This window comes from Ceratotherium simum, chromosome 6 (genome assembly GCF_057802395.1).
Source record: "Ceratotherium simum simum isolate JZ-2026a chromosome 6, ASM5780239v1, whole genome shotgun sequence".
NCBI lineage: Eukaryota > Metazoa > Chordata > Mammalia > Perissodactyla > Rhinocerotidae > Ceratotherium > Ceratotherium simum.
Genome location: NC_141905.1, coordinates 75,959,828 through 75,974,744, shown reverse-complemented (window position 1 = coordinate 75,974,744; position 14,917 = coordinate 75,959,828). Strand labels below are relative to the sequence as shown.

General features: G+C 44.3%; 1 long non-coding RNA gene across 1 annotated transcript in view; it reads left to right on the top strand.

Annotated features, from left to right (window-relative positions):
- The window catches only part of LOC147916903 (uncharacterized), a 30,411-nt gene extending 17,060 nt beyond the window's left edge, over positions 1-13,351 (top strand). The window contains exon 2 of the long non-coding RNA XR_015552518.1: positions 12,272-13,351. This is a non-coding gene — a long non-coding RNA (uncharacterized LOC147916903). The remainder of the gene's footprint in view (positions 1-12,271) is intronic.
- Positions 13,352-14,917: the final 1,566 nt, after the last annotated feature.

Here is a 14,917-nt window from a genome sequence, read left to right as displayed (position 1 = left end):
CCACACCTCCTAGCTGTGTGACCAGGTAAATGGCTCAACCTCTGAGCCTCAGTTCTTTCTTCTGTAAAATGGGAATAATAACCATCATGCTGGTTCTCCTCCCTTTAGGAGATGATTCTGGAGATCAAATGGAAAAGTAAATTATAAAGCACTTTAAAATACAAGCTGATGTTGTTGTACACTCTGAAGCGATGCATCTTCCTGCTTTCCCCTTCTTCATCCCCCACCCACTGGGAAGACCCTTTGCCACGCAGCTGTGTGAGGTTTCTCAGTGTCGTGAGTGCAGGAGCAGTAATGGGAGGGGCAGAAGGAATCCCTGGCCTGCTCACCACTTGTGAGCAGATTCTCCTGCAAGATTTCCCTTACAAGGCAAGTAGGCAAGCTGGCACTGACACTGGCCAAGCAGCCCCTGGAGAGGGGACTGGGGAGGCCCCATCACTGCTGTGGGTTCAGGCCGCACCCTGAAACCCATTAAACCAATGCCTTGTATGTGAGCGCCTCCGAGCCAAGAGTGCTGGCACATGGGGTGGTCACAACCTGAGAGGTGGCAGCAAGTGGCATTTTCAGAAGACTTATGGGCTCCTTTGGGGGAGAGGCTCTGCCTAGGTCGCTGGGCTCCTTAGCAGAAAGAAGTGACTCTTTGGGGGCAGCCAGAGCCTGGGCATCAGGAAAACCAGAATCTCTGGTCCTCACATGCTGTCAACCTTGGGCAAGTCACCTCATTTCTCTGGGCACAGCTGATAGATGTGCTTTGTTTTTTATTGTAAAAGTGACACATGATTATAAAAAGTGTAAATGTGGAAAAAGCCAGTGAAGGTGCCTCCCCATCCTACCACCATTGACAGTCTGCTATAAAATTTTCTCTCTATATACTAATAGCTACCTATGCTTCTCAAACAGCAATTGGGATCACAAAGATACAGCCTTCTCTTGGACTTGCCTCTCATTGTATGAGTCCACCTCATTCCTTCAACCAACTGCACGGTATTCCAGCATCTGTTGGACCATTTTGTCACTATTTCCACAGGGTAAATTCTCTGAAATGAAATTACTGTATCAAAAATATTTCTCGGCGCCGGCCCGGTGGCGTAGCAGTTAAGTGCGTGCGCTCTGCTGCTGGCGCCCCCGGTTCGGATCCCGGGTGCGCACCAACGCTCCACTTGTCAGGCCATGCTGTGGCGGTGTCCCATGTAAAGTGGAGGAAGATGGGCACAGATGTTAGCCAAGGGCCACTATTCCTCAGCAAAAAGAGGAGGATTAGCATGGATGTTAGCTCAGGGCTGATCTTCCTCACAAAATAAAATATATGTATTTCTCCACATCCTCAATACGTTGAATATTATCATTCCTTTTTAAAACTTTGATAGTGATGAGTGAAAATATTGTTTTCTTCCAATTTTAAACTGTTTGATTATTAATGATATTGAGCATCTTTTTTTCGTGTGTTAGTGGCTATTTGTATTTCTTCTGTAAAAAGCTTGCTTGTGTCTTCTCAATTTTTCCATTGGAATGATGGTCTTTTTCTTATCTTAAAACAGCACTTTATATAGTAAAGCTCTTTATCAATTGCTTGTCATGCAAGTTACATTTTTTCCCTAGTTTGTCGTCTGTTTATAGTGTGTGTTTTCCATACCGACGATTTAAATACTTATACAGGTAAAATTGTTAGTTTTTTTCCTTGAAGGATGCTGAGGTTTATTGCTTTTCAAGAAAGGCCTTTCTCATTCTCAAGATTATGGAATTATTATTCTTTAGTTTCTTTTGCAGCTTTTACAATTTTTAAAAATGTGTGCATCTTTAATACATTTGGAATTTTTTTTCTGTGAATGTGGCATGAGGTGAAAACCCACTTTTCCCCCCCTCCAAATGAATAACTAATTATTCCAATTCTGTTTATGGAACAATCTAGACTTTTTCCACTAGCAGGAAATAACAATCTTTATCACATACTAGATCCCCATATATACATTTTATTCCATTAACCTGTTTTATTCTATTCTACATTCTATTTTATTCATTAATCTATTTGATATTCCTACAACATTATCATGCCGCTTAATTACTCTGACTTTGTGATATCTTTTAAAAGCCAACCAGGCAAGCCTCCTCTCGTTTTTCTTCTTTTATAAAAATTACCTATTCTCCTGGATAATATTTAGAATCAACTTATCAGTTCTTTTAGTCAGAAATTTTATTGAAATTGCATAAAATTTATAAACCAATTTGGGGGAGAATTTAGATCTTCACAATATTTAGTCATCCCAAGCAGAAATGCAGCAATTTACTTTATTTAGATTTTCTTTGATGTACTTCAATATTTGCTTCTAAACAGGTCTCAGACATTTCTTGCACAAATTAGTGTCATCGTATTTTCAGTTTTGTGGGTGATTTATGCTTTGTTTTGCTTTGTTTTTGCTATCATGAATGGAATGACTTTACATTTTATATTTTCAACTTGTTATTACTATTATATGAGAAAACTATTTAGTTTGTGTCTTGGAATCCTGGCGAACTCTCTTATTTTTTCTATTAAGTAATCAGTTGCATCTCTTGGATTTTCCATTTAATAACTGCTTTACTTATTGCCAACATAAAACATGTCTAGAAAATGAAAACATACAAAAAGAAAGAAACAAACAGTGCCTGTAAAATCTACTCTTTAGAAAAAGTCAGTCTTAACATTTTGATGAATCTCTTTCCAAAAAAATATATATTATATACATATATACACATGTATACATACATTCACATATGTATACGTACACACATGTGTACGTATACATACACACATATATATACTTAAAATAGTATCATAATATATATAACATTATACATATATCTACCAAAGTTAGACATATATATGTCCAAGAATTAAGTAGACATGTACATAGACTTGTTCAAATAGCATCATAGCGTGCATAATGTTTTGTAATCCACTTTTCCTACTTAATAAAATATTATAAACCTTTTTTCCACATTATTATTCTACATTATTTTAAGAGCTGCATTAAATGTTTGAGTTTATTTAAACAATCCCCTAACTTCAGACATTTAGTTGAGTCCATCTTGTAATATTATAAATCTATAGTCGACAACTTATTACCTAAATCTTTGTGAATATTCATGATTATTTCTTTAGGAGAAATTTCTAGGAGCGGAATTTCTGGGCCAAAGGCATGCAGAAATCTGAGGCTTTGGCAACGAACGGATAAATCGCCCATCAGAAAGCTTGTGCCAAGTTATTCTCCCTTCTCTGCTTTTTAATACATAGTTCCTCTTGGTATCCCGCTTTCTTCAGTAAACATTATACCATAATCATTTCTTAAGTTCTTAAACTCACTGGCAACATCGTTTTAATAGTAACAGAGTATTTTCTCAGCCACCAACCCTCTGTTGGAGCCTCCACCTTTCCTTCTGTTTCCTGGGATAAACCCAAGAGTGCCCCACTTCCAGACGGAGCAGCTTCATTTGATGATGAGGAGCCTCAGCTCTGGGCTCCAGCTTCTTTTTTTTTTTTTTTTTTTTAATTTTTTGTTTATTGCAGTAACATCCAGCTTCTTAAGTAGAAACAAAATGGTTAACTCAGCCTGGATCATCTGCTCTCCGAAGCAGGAAGGTAGCCAGGGGGCTCCATGAAATTTTATTCAGTCTAGGATATCGCTACCTACAAGTAGCAGAAGACCTATTTGTGCTTTAAATAAAAACACCCCTTCACTGTCATTTTTTATCAGTGAAAAAGGTGTCATATTTCTCCCCATTAGGTGTTCACTTGGCAAGAAACTTCTAATTTAGAAACCCTTCCAGCAAGGAGATAAGTTTTTCTCAGCAGCAAATGACTACAGACACATCTGCATTGACAAGTCGCAACTATCCTTCTGTGGTGTTTCTGCTCTTTTGAAATTGTTAATAAAAACTTAATGTGGAAAAAAAACAACTTTTTCCAAATATGTGTACCAATGAGCCCGAGGCAACTCATACTTTCTTATAAAATAAAGTAGGTCACTCACATCAATCATGTTGTCTTAGCACATTTTTTCCAAATTAGGAATTCTCAATCCATCATACCACATTATGGCATCCCTTTTCCAAACATTTCCTTTTAATATGCTCTTTAACATGATAAGCAAATCTAATAGAATACATTAGTGTCACTTTCCAGTGATGGAGTGTTTCCTCCTGTTGCTATCCATGATGAGTTCAGGGAAACTTTTTTACTAGTTCACTCTCTAACAGTGATCGCTTGTTGAAAATATGACAATGGCCTCAAAGCTGCCAAGGCCACACTTGAGTGTTAGCCTGACAAAGATCACGGGACGCCTACCTCACCTCTCCATGTGTCATCTATGTAGAAAACTCAAAAGATGTGTGTGTCCCAAAGCCAAATAATAAATCCAGATCTTGTACGTGAGAGGAGTGTTTCAATTTCGCCTGTGGATTCTGTAGCATCGCTTGTGCTCACATACTCTCCTATGCAGATCAAAAGCTTGTCCTGGGCTTCATTTTAAAACCACATTGCTCACAGAACATTTCCAAATCTCCTGGATCATGCAGAAAGGGAGGATCCTTGGCTTAATATGTGTGAGATTCTCCAAAACCGGTTGCTATCTTTTTGCAAGTGAATTTGGACCCCGTGTGAGAGGCGTATTCTGTTTACAACCCACTTGAGATAAATATATTTGCATGTTCTTATATTTGACAACATTTACCTGGCAAAAACAGGGTGTCTGTTTCCCCTTGGATCTCTAGTTCTCGGACTCATGTGTTCAGTGTTAGCACTTCAGTTTCTTCAGGGATTTTTTATTTGGACAGAGTTTTGGAATAAAACATTTGGGAAAGTTGGGAATGGGAGAGGTTTGTAGAGCGCCCAGGAATTCAGCTGTTTCAGGCTTTTGGCCACCCAATAGGAAAACATCTCAATGGAAAAGGGAAAGTTCAGTTTGTTTTCTGGACCTTTCGTCTGGACACGTGCAGTCCTGTAGACACTGGTTTAGATTGCCCATTCCAGAAGTCACATCACTTCTTCCACACGTTTAGGGAAAGAGGAAGGTAAAGTTATGGACTCTGATCAGCCATAGCTTCCTAACACTGCCCCTTTCTGGCCCAGAGCTAATGGCTGGAGGCTGTGTGTGCCCAGGAGATGTCATAACCTCCTTTATCACAAAAATGACTGTGCTCAGGGCAGCGGAGGACACGGAAATGAGGCACAGTTCCTGTCCTCAAGGAGCTGGAAATCAGGCTTGATATCAAGTAGAACATATTGAGGAAAAGAAAAACATACCTATGGAGTTCAGAGGAGGGAGAGGTCACTGCCCGGTAAGGGTGGATGTAATAAAAGGTTGAGAAGAAGATGATCATGGAACTAGGCCCCAAACAGTGAGAGGGCTTTGGATCTGCACAGATAGGGGAAGGGCATGCTAGGTTAAGGGCACGGCAAGAGAAAAGGGGCAGGCTAGGAAAGCTTGCAGGGAGTGGGGACATGACCAACAATTCAGGACCCACTGAACACAGGCTGCATAAAGGGACGTGTGAGAAGAAATCGGGGAAGGGAGATTGAAGCAAGTGTGTGGAGCCTTGAATGCTGAGCTAAGGAGCAAAGCCAACAGAAAGTGCTTCCCCTCCCACCCCCCCAAAACCATTCTGGTCACAACAACACCTTTATCTGGGATAGGAAGATTATTAGGGTGACAGTACTTACATTGGTGCATTTGAATCCCCTCAGTCTTCTATCTCTTTTACACTTCTTCTATACATAGGCAAGTGCCATAGCAAATTAAAGTGTTTTCCATTGCTGAGGTTTAGAGCATTGTCCTGGAAATTCCTACTAGTCTCAAAACCATTGCTCACAGAGGTTGAGGATTCTCCCAAGTTTCAGTATTTTCCATGAATTGATTAAAATTTATAGAAGCTGCTCTTTTCCTTCCGGTCCAAGGACCCCAAGGGGACTACATAATAAAGACTGCCAGGTGCTTTGGTAAATTCATTCGTTTGTTCATTCAACATTTATTGAGCAGCTACTATGTGCCTTAACATTGCTCTATGTGTGTAAACAAAACAGACAGGGTCCCTGTCTGCATGGGGTTTACCCTCTGGTGGGAAAGACAAAAAAATTCACAAGATCCTTTCAGAGAGTTATAAGAGAAACAAGGGTGCCGAGTGCTGTGCTAAAGAGTGATGGGAGGCAAGAGGAAGACAACCAGGTCAGAGAAGCAGGCAGAGAAGGCCTGAAGGATGGAGGCTGAGAAGGAGCCAGCAGGATGAAGAGCTGGGGGAGAAACAGCACGCAGAGGACACAGCAAGTACCAGTGGGGGTGAGTTGAAAGAAGCCAGTAAGCGAGAGCGAGAGGGAGCAGATGGGGCTGGGGGTGCGAAGGGAAGCTCCTTTAAGCGGGGCAGTGACGGAGCTGTGGATGTTGGGGCACCCACTTTAGAGCCGCCATTAGCCACCAGCTGCCCCAGCCTCACCATCACCGATTTTCCCCACCAAGTCAAAACGAGCACTCGGAGAGCATCAGCTTTTATTTTTACAGCAATCTTTGTACCCAAACCACTGTAGCATTTTTAATAATAAACTGGCAGGGAGTCAGACATCTGTACTTGAAAAAAACAGCCCAAGCCAAGTATTTCTAAATGTTTTATATTTACTTGTAACATTAGAATAACCATGAGGTTGCTTTTTGCATAATCGGAACCATTCTCATTAGGGTTCAACAGATCTCGTCCTTCATGGGCTTGGGCGGTGGTTTTCATTATAGCAGTGACATGGATCTGACGGGAGTGAATCTCTCCTTGAATGTTTGTGGATAAAAGGGGAAGAAGTTGAGAGAAGCTAGGGCAAGCTAGGAAAATAAGAACTCTGAGAAAATAACCATCTTTGGAGAGCTTGGCACTGGGGTGCTGTGGAAAGAGCCCAGGCTTTGAAGTTCAGCAGAGCTGGGCTAGAAGTCCAGCTGGGTGATCTTGGGCAAGTCACTTAACCTGTCTGAGCTTCTGTCTACTCATAGGCAAAATGGGGATGATAATAGAAACTACTTCATGGAGCGGTGGTGAAGTCTAAATGAAATAACATAGGTAAAGGGGCCTGGTACAAGGTTGTTTTCTGGTTGCCTTCCTCCAAAATTAGTATTTAACATCCAAGATTGAGACACTACCTCCTTCTTTTTTCTAAAGTAGGCTTGCAAGATTTATCAAATAAAAATACAGGATACCCAGTTAAATTTGAGCTTCAGATAAATAACAATTATTTAGTATAAATATGTTCCATGCAATATTTGGGACAAACTTAGAGTAAACAAGTATCTGTTATTTATCTGAAATTAAAATGTAACTAGGCATCCTGTATTTTATCTGGAAACCCTAAAGGTTTAATGATCCTAAGAACATTAAGAAAGAGAGTTTTTAAGACTCAGTCTGGTCTTGGTACACTAACTAGGCCCCTGTGTCAGAGGTGGTTTAATATCCTTGTAAAGACTATGTCTTTCTGGCTCTCTGAATCCCCAGTGCCTGGAACAGAACGTGGCATACAATAGGTGCTCAATAAAGATGGATTGACTGAGCAGCTAAAAGACTGTAAGACCTTGTTACAAGTCAGTCAGATTTGGTAAGTGTATATATTTTAAACATGCCTTACAGATCAAGCATCTCCTTTATCTGAGGTAGGTGAGAAGACAGAGACCCACTGACCACCCCAGCCCCTACTCCCCGCCAGCAGAATCAACTTGGAATTGAAAAGAAGGGTAGCCTTCATGCTCTTGCCCTCTCTCTCAGCCACCTGCAGCCAGATCTACGCCGTTTACATCTCAGCCCGTGTCCTGAATCCTCCCCACAAAACATGGGCTGCAAGAATATTTCACACCAACTCATTTCATCCTCCACTTACCTTATTAAAAAAGAAGATAAAACTTCCAAGTTCAGAGTCCACTCTTTCCTCCCCCTTCCTTCTGGCAAACAGGAGACATCTGGGCGGGAGGTGGGGAACGGTGGGGGTTCAGGCTGGGAGAAGCTGCTGGTGGAGGGTAAAGTCAGGCGTGGCCCCTTCTGAGCTTCCCGGGCCCACAGACGTCTACATTTCCCAGGAAGTTGTGAGAACAGAGGATTTCCCCAGGAATCCGGGCTGGGCTTGGAAAGAAATGATCCCAACATCAAGAAAAGAAACCGGCCAGTCAATTCCTAGTTGGTTCGTTTTCTAAGACTTCTGAATGTGTTTTGAATTTTCTCTAAATTAAGATAATCATAAAAGGTTAAGATATTTAAACAGAGCTCCACCTGATCCCAGGGCTTGATTTGTATGCTTAATTAGTTCCCGAACATATGGTTCAGAGCTTCTTATAGAAACAGGGTAATGACTCGAGGTATGTTTGGGTATTAGATTGAACCATGTTAGAGGGACATTCAGACCCATCTCAAAGGCCTTAACCTGCCCTTGATCTGTGCTGGAAGCTTTTCTGACATCTGTTTCAAAGAGATAGCAAAAAACTTTCCAGTGGCCTGATGATAAAACAAAAATCCATACGGAGATAGGTATCAGGCATTAAAATACTTAGGATTCAGCATTGCCTGAGGAATGTGTGGCCCCAGAATAAAACAATGGGGGGGGGTCGTCGAGGAGGGACTCACGCAAAGACGTAGACGGCAGCTCTGAGCACAGCTGCGAGTGCGGGGCCTTGGCTCAATATGGAGAGGGAGCAGCTGGGTCACGAATGTCCCCGGGCCGTTTGTTCTTTCGTGTGTTTCAGTCCCTGGTAATAAATCAGGTGCTCCTGTGTGTGGAAAAGAATTCAGGTCACCAGGAGCCACTTCGCCAACTCCCATGCAACCCCACTCTTCCCCCACCCTCTCCCAGGAAGGCCCTTTTGGAGAGGTATTACACTGACTTATCCACACTCAGTGAGGTATTACACTGACTTATACACACTCATCCTCATATATGTGTGTATATATATAATATAGTATATTATACATGTATATGCTCTGCATAACATGGCTTCCAGACAAGCCCTTCCCCAACTTCCAATCAGATTTCTGCCACTAAGCCCTTCCTGTATAGGCATGCTGGGTCCATTCTATTTGTGAAAATTTGGGCCATGTATGGGAATTGTCCTAGTTAGACAAAATCATCTAGGGCCATAAAACAGGCCCCAGAGGGGATTGGGCCCATTTCTTTGGCTTCAGTGTACCAAAACTCTACCCAAATTCATTCATTCATCCACACAGTCACCCACCCACCGTATTCATCAATTGTGCTCATCAAGCACCTATTGTGGGGGAGTGGGAAGGTATGAGGTGCTATGAAAAACCAGAGCTGATTTAAGTATAGTCTTGGCCTCCAGGAGCTCACAGTCTAAGGAGATAAGGCAGATACAGGAGGACAAGTATTAAGTGAGGCCATCCCACGCATTTGAGAGGGTGCGAGCACATGATGTAGGAAATGTGAGAGGAAGAGCTCATTTCAGGCAGGGCGAAGAGGGCAGCTTCACAGAGGACATGGTGTTTGCCCTGGGCTCTGAATGATGTACCCATTTGGACAATAGGAACTGAGGGTGACAAGGCACTCCAGATGGGGGGAATGGGGTGAACAAAGGCCCAGAGAAAGGAACTCACTCTGTGGTGCAAAGACAGTGAGTTGCTTTCCAGGTTGAGAATAGTGTACACATTCCCACTCATCTGATCCTCAAACATCCTTGTGAAGCTGATACGACAGGTATAATTAGTTCCACTTTATGGATAAGAAAATCAAGGTGCATAGAGGTTATATGATTTTCAGTGGAGCTCAAATTCAAACTCAAGCTTAAACTTCCCAGATCTACGTAAGGCTTAAAAGTTAAGAAAAGATCAGATTACCAAGGGTCTTAAAGGCTGAGGAGGTTGCTACTTCCTCTGCAGTCTCTGGGATCCATTGAGGACTTTAAGCAGGGCTGAGAGATCTCCTGGGCAGCTGTGAGCAGAAGAAGCCAGAGCAGAAAGAGGCTGGGAGCAGGAAGACAAAGGAAGACAAAGGAAGAAGCTGTGGCAGTCCCTCATAGATCCTTAGATCCCACCTGGGCCGGGGGCCAGAAGAGGAAGGAGAACATGGATGCAAGAAGGGGGAAGTTAGGCTCCTCTCATACAAAGGGCAGGAAAGAGGCTCTGAAAACTTTGCAGCTGTGCTCCCAAAGGGTGGGCTCTGGCTCCTCCCAAAGTCAGCTGAGTCGTGAGCATCAGTGACAGCTACAGTTCACAGTGACTATAGTGAGCCAGGCACTTTCATGTACATTTCCTCATTTAATCTTCATAACAACCCTATGAAGTGGCTCCTCTTATTATCTCCCTTTTACAGATGAGCAAACTGAGGCACACAGTTAAGGAACTTGGCCGTGGTTACCCAGGGAGGAAGCGGCTTAGACTGGACTCTGAACAGATCTTCCCACCCGGAGCCTGAACACCTGACCACTACCTACAACCTCCCAGTTATGTCTTACAGGCCACTCAGATGCCCAGGGATGCGTGGCTCCCATCACCATCAGAGTGCATCTGCCTAGCTGCCCTTGGCCTACAAAACCCTCCCTAATCTGGCCCAAAGTTACCTTTTTCCTTTGTTACCTCCCCCTGGGTCCTGAGGGATCCCGCTGCCACAGCCCGGCAGGCAGGAGGCCAGATGCTGGCTGTGATACAGAGATAGGAGTCTCTGTGAGCCGAGACCCAGCCTGGGGCATCACAGCAGGAGACGTCAGAGCCGGTCCAAGCTCAGTGGGACTGAGATCAAAGCCAGCGGGGGGTGGCAGAGCAAAAAGGAACAGAAATGAGCAGGGGTCAGGCTGGTCCCATACCATTCCTGTGGCTGCATGGATGGGCTGGGCTTCGTTGAAGGTCTGGGACATCCACAACCCGGGGTGCCAGGCAGAAGACCTCCTCCCCTCCCTGGTCCCCATGCCAGGGGCTGGGGGCCCATGAAATGGGGGTTGAGAAGTTGTCTGTGAGTAAATGAGAGTTCAATCTCCCAGCCCGGCCACAGTGACCTCTCCTGGGAATCCCTTCAACTTGCTGCCTGTTGGCAGCACCTCAGGATGCTGTGTCCACATCCGTGCTCTCTGGTGTAGCTGCTTGTTGTCCTGCATGGGTGTGGATCCCTCGTGGCTTGGTCTGTTATGCTCTTCATGGCTCTGGGCATAGCACCACGCACATTGTAGGACTCAGAAATCCTTGAGACCTCCCTGATGGAGAGACACATCCTTCGTATGGCCCTAGGACTGTAAAAGCACACAGGAGGGACATTTACTGAGAGCCAGCGTGGTACGCAGTGTGGGAAGAGCACTGTCCAGAGAGCCCAGACCCAAGGTTCTATCCTGGCTTTGCCACCAACTTCCAAAACAAGCCACATCACCTCAGTCTCCCCATCTGTGGCACTAAAGAAAGGTTAGCTGTCCTAAAGTTTCCATGAAGTTCTGACCTGCCAAACCAAGGCATGTGTGGTGCTTCCTCATCCTCACCTTGCCCCTTGAAAGATGGTCAAATGCAGGGCTTCCTCATTTTTGCCTATTGGCCACCTCTTGGTCAGTTCTTAGTTCCAGGTTGCCTCCTCCAAGAGGCCCTCCCTGACCACCCAGGCTTCAGCAGCCCCCTCCCCTCTCCCAGGCAGTCTCTACTGTGTCACCCTGTTTGTTGTCTCCATCTCCCCTTTTCCTGTCAGGGTATTTTTCCACTTGCTTGTTAACTGTCTCCCCAAATAGAATATAAGTTCCAAAACAGCAGGGAGCCTGTCCAAGATTGCCTCTGATGCTCCCTGCTCTGTCTCCAGAGCCCAAGAGAGAGCCTGGCAAGGAGTAGATGCTCAACTAATGTTTGTTGAATGAATAAATGAACCATGAGCACTTTTCTTTGTCATTATATATTCTTCAAAAATCATGTTTATAATGGCCATAAAATAGTTCAGTGTGGATGTATTAAAATATATTAAACCAATCCCCTATTGTGAGACATTTAAATTAATAACTATCATTTATTAAGTACCTAAGGAAAGTCACTTTTGTTTCCCTATTTACTGTCTCCCACAGCAAGCACATCAGTGCCATGGGAGCAGGGACCTTCTCTTCTTGAGTGTCACTGTCCCCAGCCCCAAGCACAGGGCCGGGTGCACAGGGGCTGTTCAAAGGTATTTATTAAATAAAGTAAGGGCTTTCCTGCCCCCAAGAACTCTTTCAATTATTTTGCTCCTCCCTACAGTTCTACACTTTGAAAGTTGTTTGTCTACCAAGCAAATGCATTTATTCCATACTAATTGCTTTTCTATTTTAAAAAGTCAGTTCTAGCTGCAGTCCTGCCATTTTGGCAGCTTCTGGCCACCAGGAGGGAATCGGCCTCACCGTGTCCAGCCGATGTCATTCCAGATCACTGCAAAGGAATGTGGAGTGTCAGGTAGCCCAAGTGCCCTTGTTGGGAGTGACTCCACCATTGCAAGAGACTCTTAGAAATTGCAAAGATGCACAGGAATCCGCAGAAGAATCTCAGCGGACCCTGGAGCCCTGGGATCCCTGGACTGTATATGTCATTCTTGCTAGGGGTGCTGGTGCGAGGGACCAGCAAGCCTTCATCTCTATCCCTCACCACTGCAGCCTCTGCAGAGACCCACAGCGCAGCCACAGTGCTGAGGCCAAGGAGGAAGAAGAGGACAACTCTTAGGAGTGTCCACTTGGGGTCTGGCCCCCAAACACGTGGAGTACAGAAAATTGGCTGGGCGCAGAAGCTTCTTTGTGACTGTGTAAAGCAAGTCCAGATGGCACGAGATACAGCACCACTGAAGCCAAGGAATCCCGGGTGTGCCCCTGGGGTGTCCCCTCCAAGGGCAGCCACAGCCCAGGCATGGTGCACTCCCAACAGCTGGCCGAAGGAGCACAGAACCACCAGCCTGTAAAGAAAATTCGGTGAATGTGGTTAGATCGCGTCAACTTTAATGTGCTTCCATAGTACTAATAACACCTCTACGAGGTACCTTTTGACCTTCAAAGGCTTCCCACAGGCAATATGTCCTTTAAACCTCATTCGGGAAAAAGACAGAACAGATGCCGTGGAGGTTGAAAAAGATGTTTGACGAGTCTGAGGTCCAGCAAGGTGGTGGTGGAGAGGCCAGGAGTGGAGCCCAGTTACTCACCCCAGGCTTCAGCCAGAGGATGCAGACGGAGACTGTGTACCGTGAAGAGGCTGCCCAGAAGCTAGGAGCAGGGTCACCCCATACAGTTGGGCGGGTTGTGCTCTGCATCAGGCACCCCTACCAAAGGGGTCCTGATCACCTCTTGGACATGGTAGATTTGTATATTTAGTCCATTTCTCTGGATTGCAATAAAGTGTCTATTCTAATAAAATCAGTATAACACTTGCACAACAGACAGAAGTGGCGTTTCTTGGGGAAGAAGCCCCTTTTTCTAATCTGCTCAGAGGTCCTGCAGGACTGGCAGCAGCACTGATAGAAGCCACTCATATTGGGGAGACTGCACTTTTCTGGGCAGAAACAGAAAGGAAGAGTGGTGGTCTTGCTACACCCCCAGAAATTCAGCTGCCCTAATGGCAGAGGAATCTGGGACAGGCAGCATGCAGTATATGTGTGTCTACAAATCAATAAGACAAAAGGCAAATAACCTAAAATGAAAATGGGCCAAGGGCTTATCCATTGACCCACAGATGAGGAAACAGGCAGGAACGTAAGAAGGTTGGTTGTGGACATTTGTCATTGTTCGTTCTGCACAGCATCCCAACCCCATTCCTCCTGACCCTAGCTGACCTTTCAGGGCACAGCATCCTTATCCCCAAGTTGCAAGTTGTCATGGGGAGAGGCAGGTCCCCCCTCCCACTATGGAAGCCCAAGGAGGCAATTCCTCCCTCGCCACACCCCTGGGGCCACAGGGACTGGACACAGGAACATTCTGGGTGTGGATATTGGGGTATATGACAGATTCCATGTATGTCGCACATGCAATGCTCAACTTCCTGTAATCAAAGGGAACATAAATCAACAAAGAGATTAGTTTTACACTCATCACATTAACATAAGTTGAAATAATTGATAATATCCACCAGCAGTGAGGCTGCAGGGAAGCACACTCTCACGCACTGATGGTGCAAATGTAAATTGCACAGCCTCTGTGGAGGAGAATTTGGCAGTATTTATTAAAAAAGCACCTATTCCTCCACCCAGTGCTTTCACTTCTAGTAATCCACTCTGGAGAAATTGTCACGCATGCACACAAAGATACATATACGAAAATATTCATTGTAATAATGAAAAACTAGAAATGAACTCCATATCCAGACATAGGAGCAAGGAGATATACACCAGGGTAGCTGGTCTCTGGAGCAGGCAGGCAGGGGTGAGGAAGACAGATACAGTGCTGTCTGCACTGACATGAGAATACTTCAGAGACACATCTACAAATGACAATTGGAAAGACAGACTCCTTTACCTTTAACCTCTTATAAGCACAAACACAAACGAGGATTGTATTCCTGATTGTACCCGTGGATGCAAACACTTGGGGAAAGATCTGGATAGATGCTCTACAAAGTGTTGACAGTGGTTGCTGCCAGGAAGAGAAGTGGAATTTTGCTGTGTTTATTCAAACTTTCACAAATGAGTCTGCCCCCTCAATCCTTATGTTCCTGGAGAGCCAAGTAGTTAAACTCATTGACTCTGGGGTTGAGCTGCCTTGAGTTCAAATCCTGATCTATCTGTTTTCTTAAATGTCTGACTTTGGGCTCATGATCTGAGCATTAATTTTCTTAACTGAGAAAATCCACATAATGGGCATAGTTAGCACAATGCCTAGCACATTAGAGTGGCTCTATAAGTGTCTTATTATCTTGGTATCTCTGCTCTTTCCCACTTTCCAATCCTTTCAAAGCCATAGTGGATGCTAATAAATGTTTGATGAACGAATAATGTCGCTGATGGCAA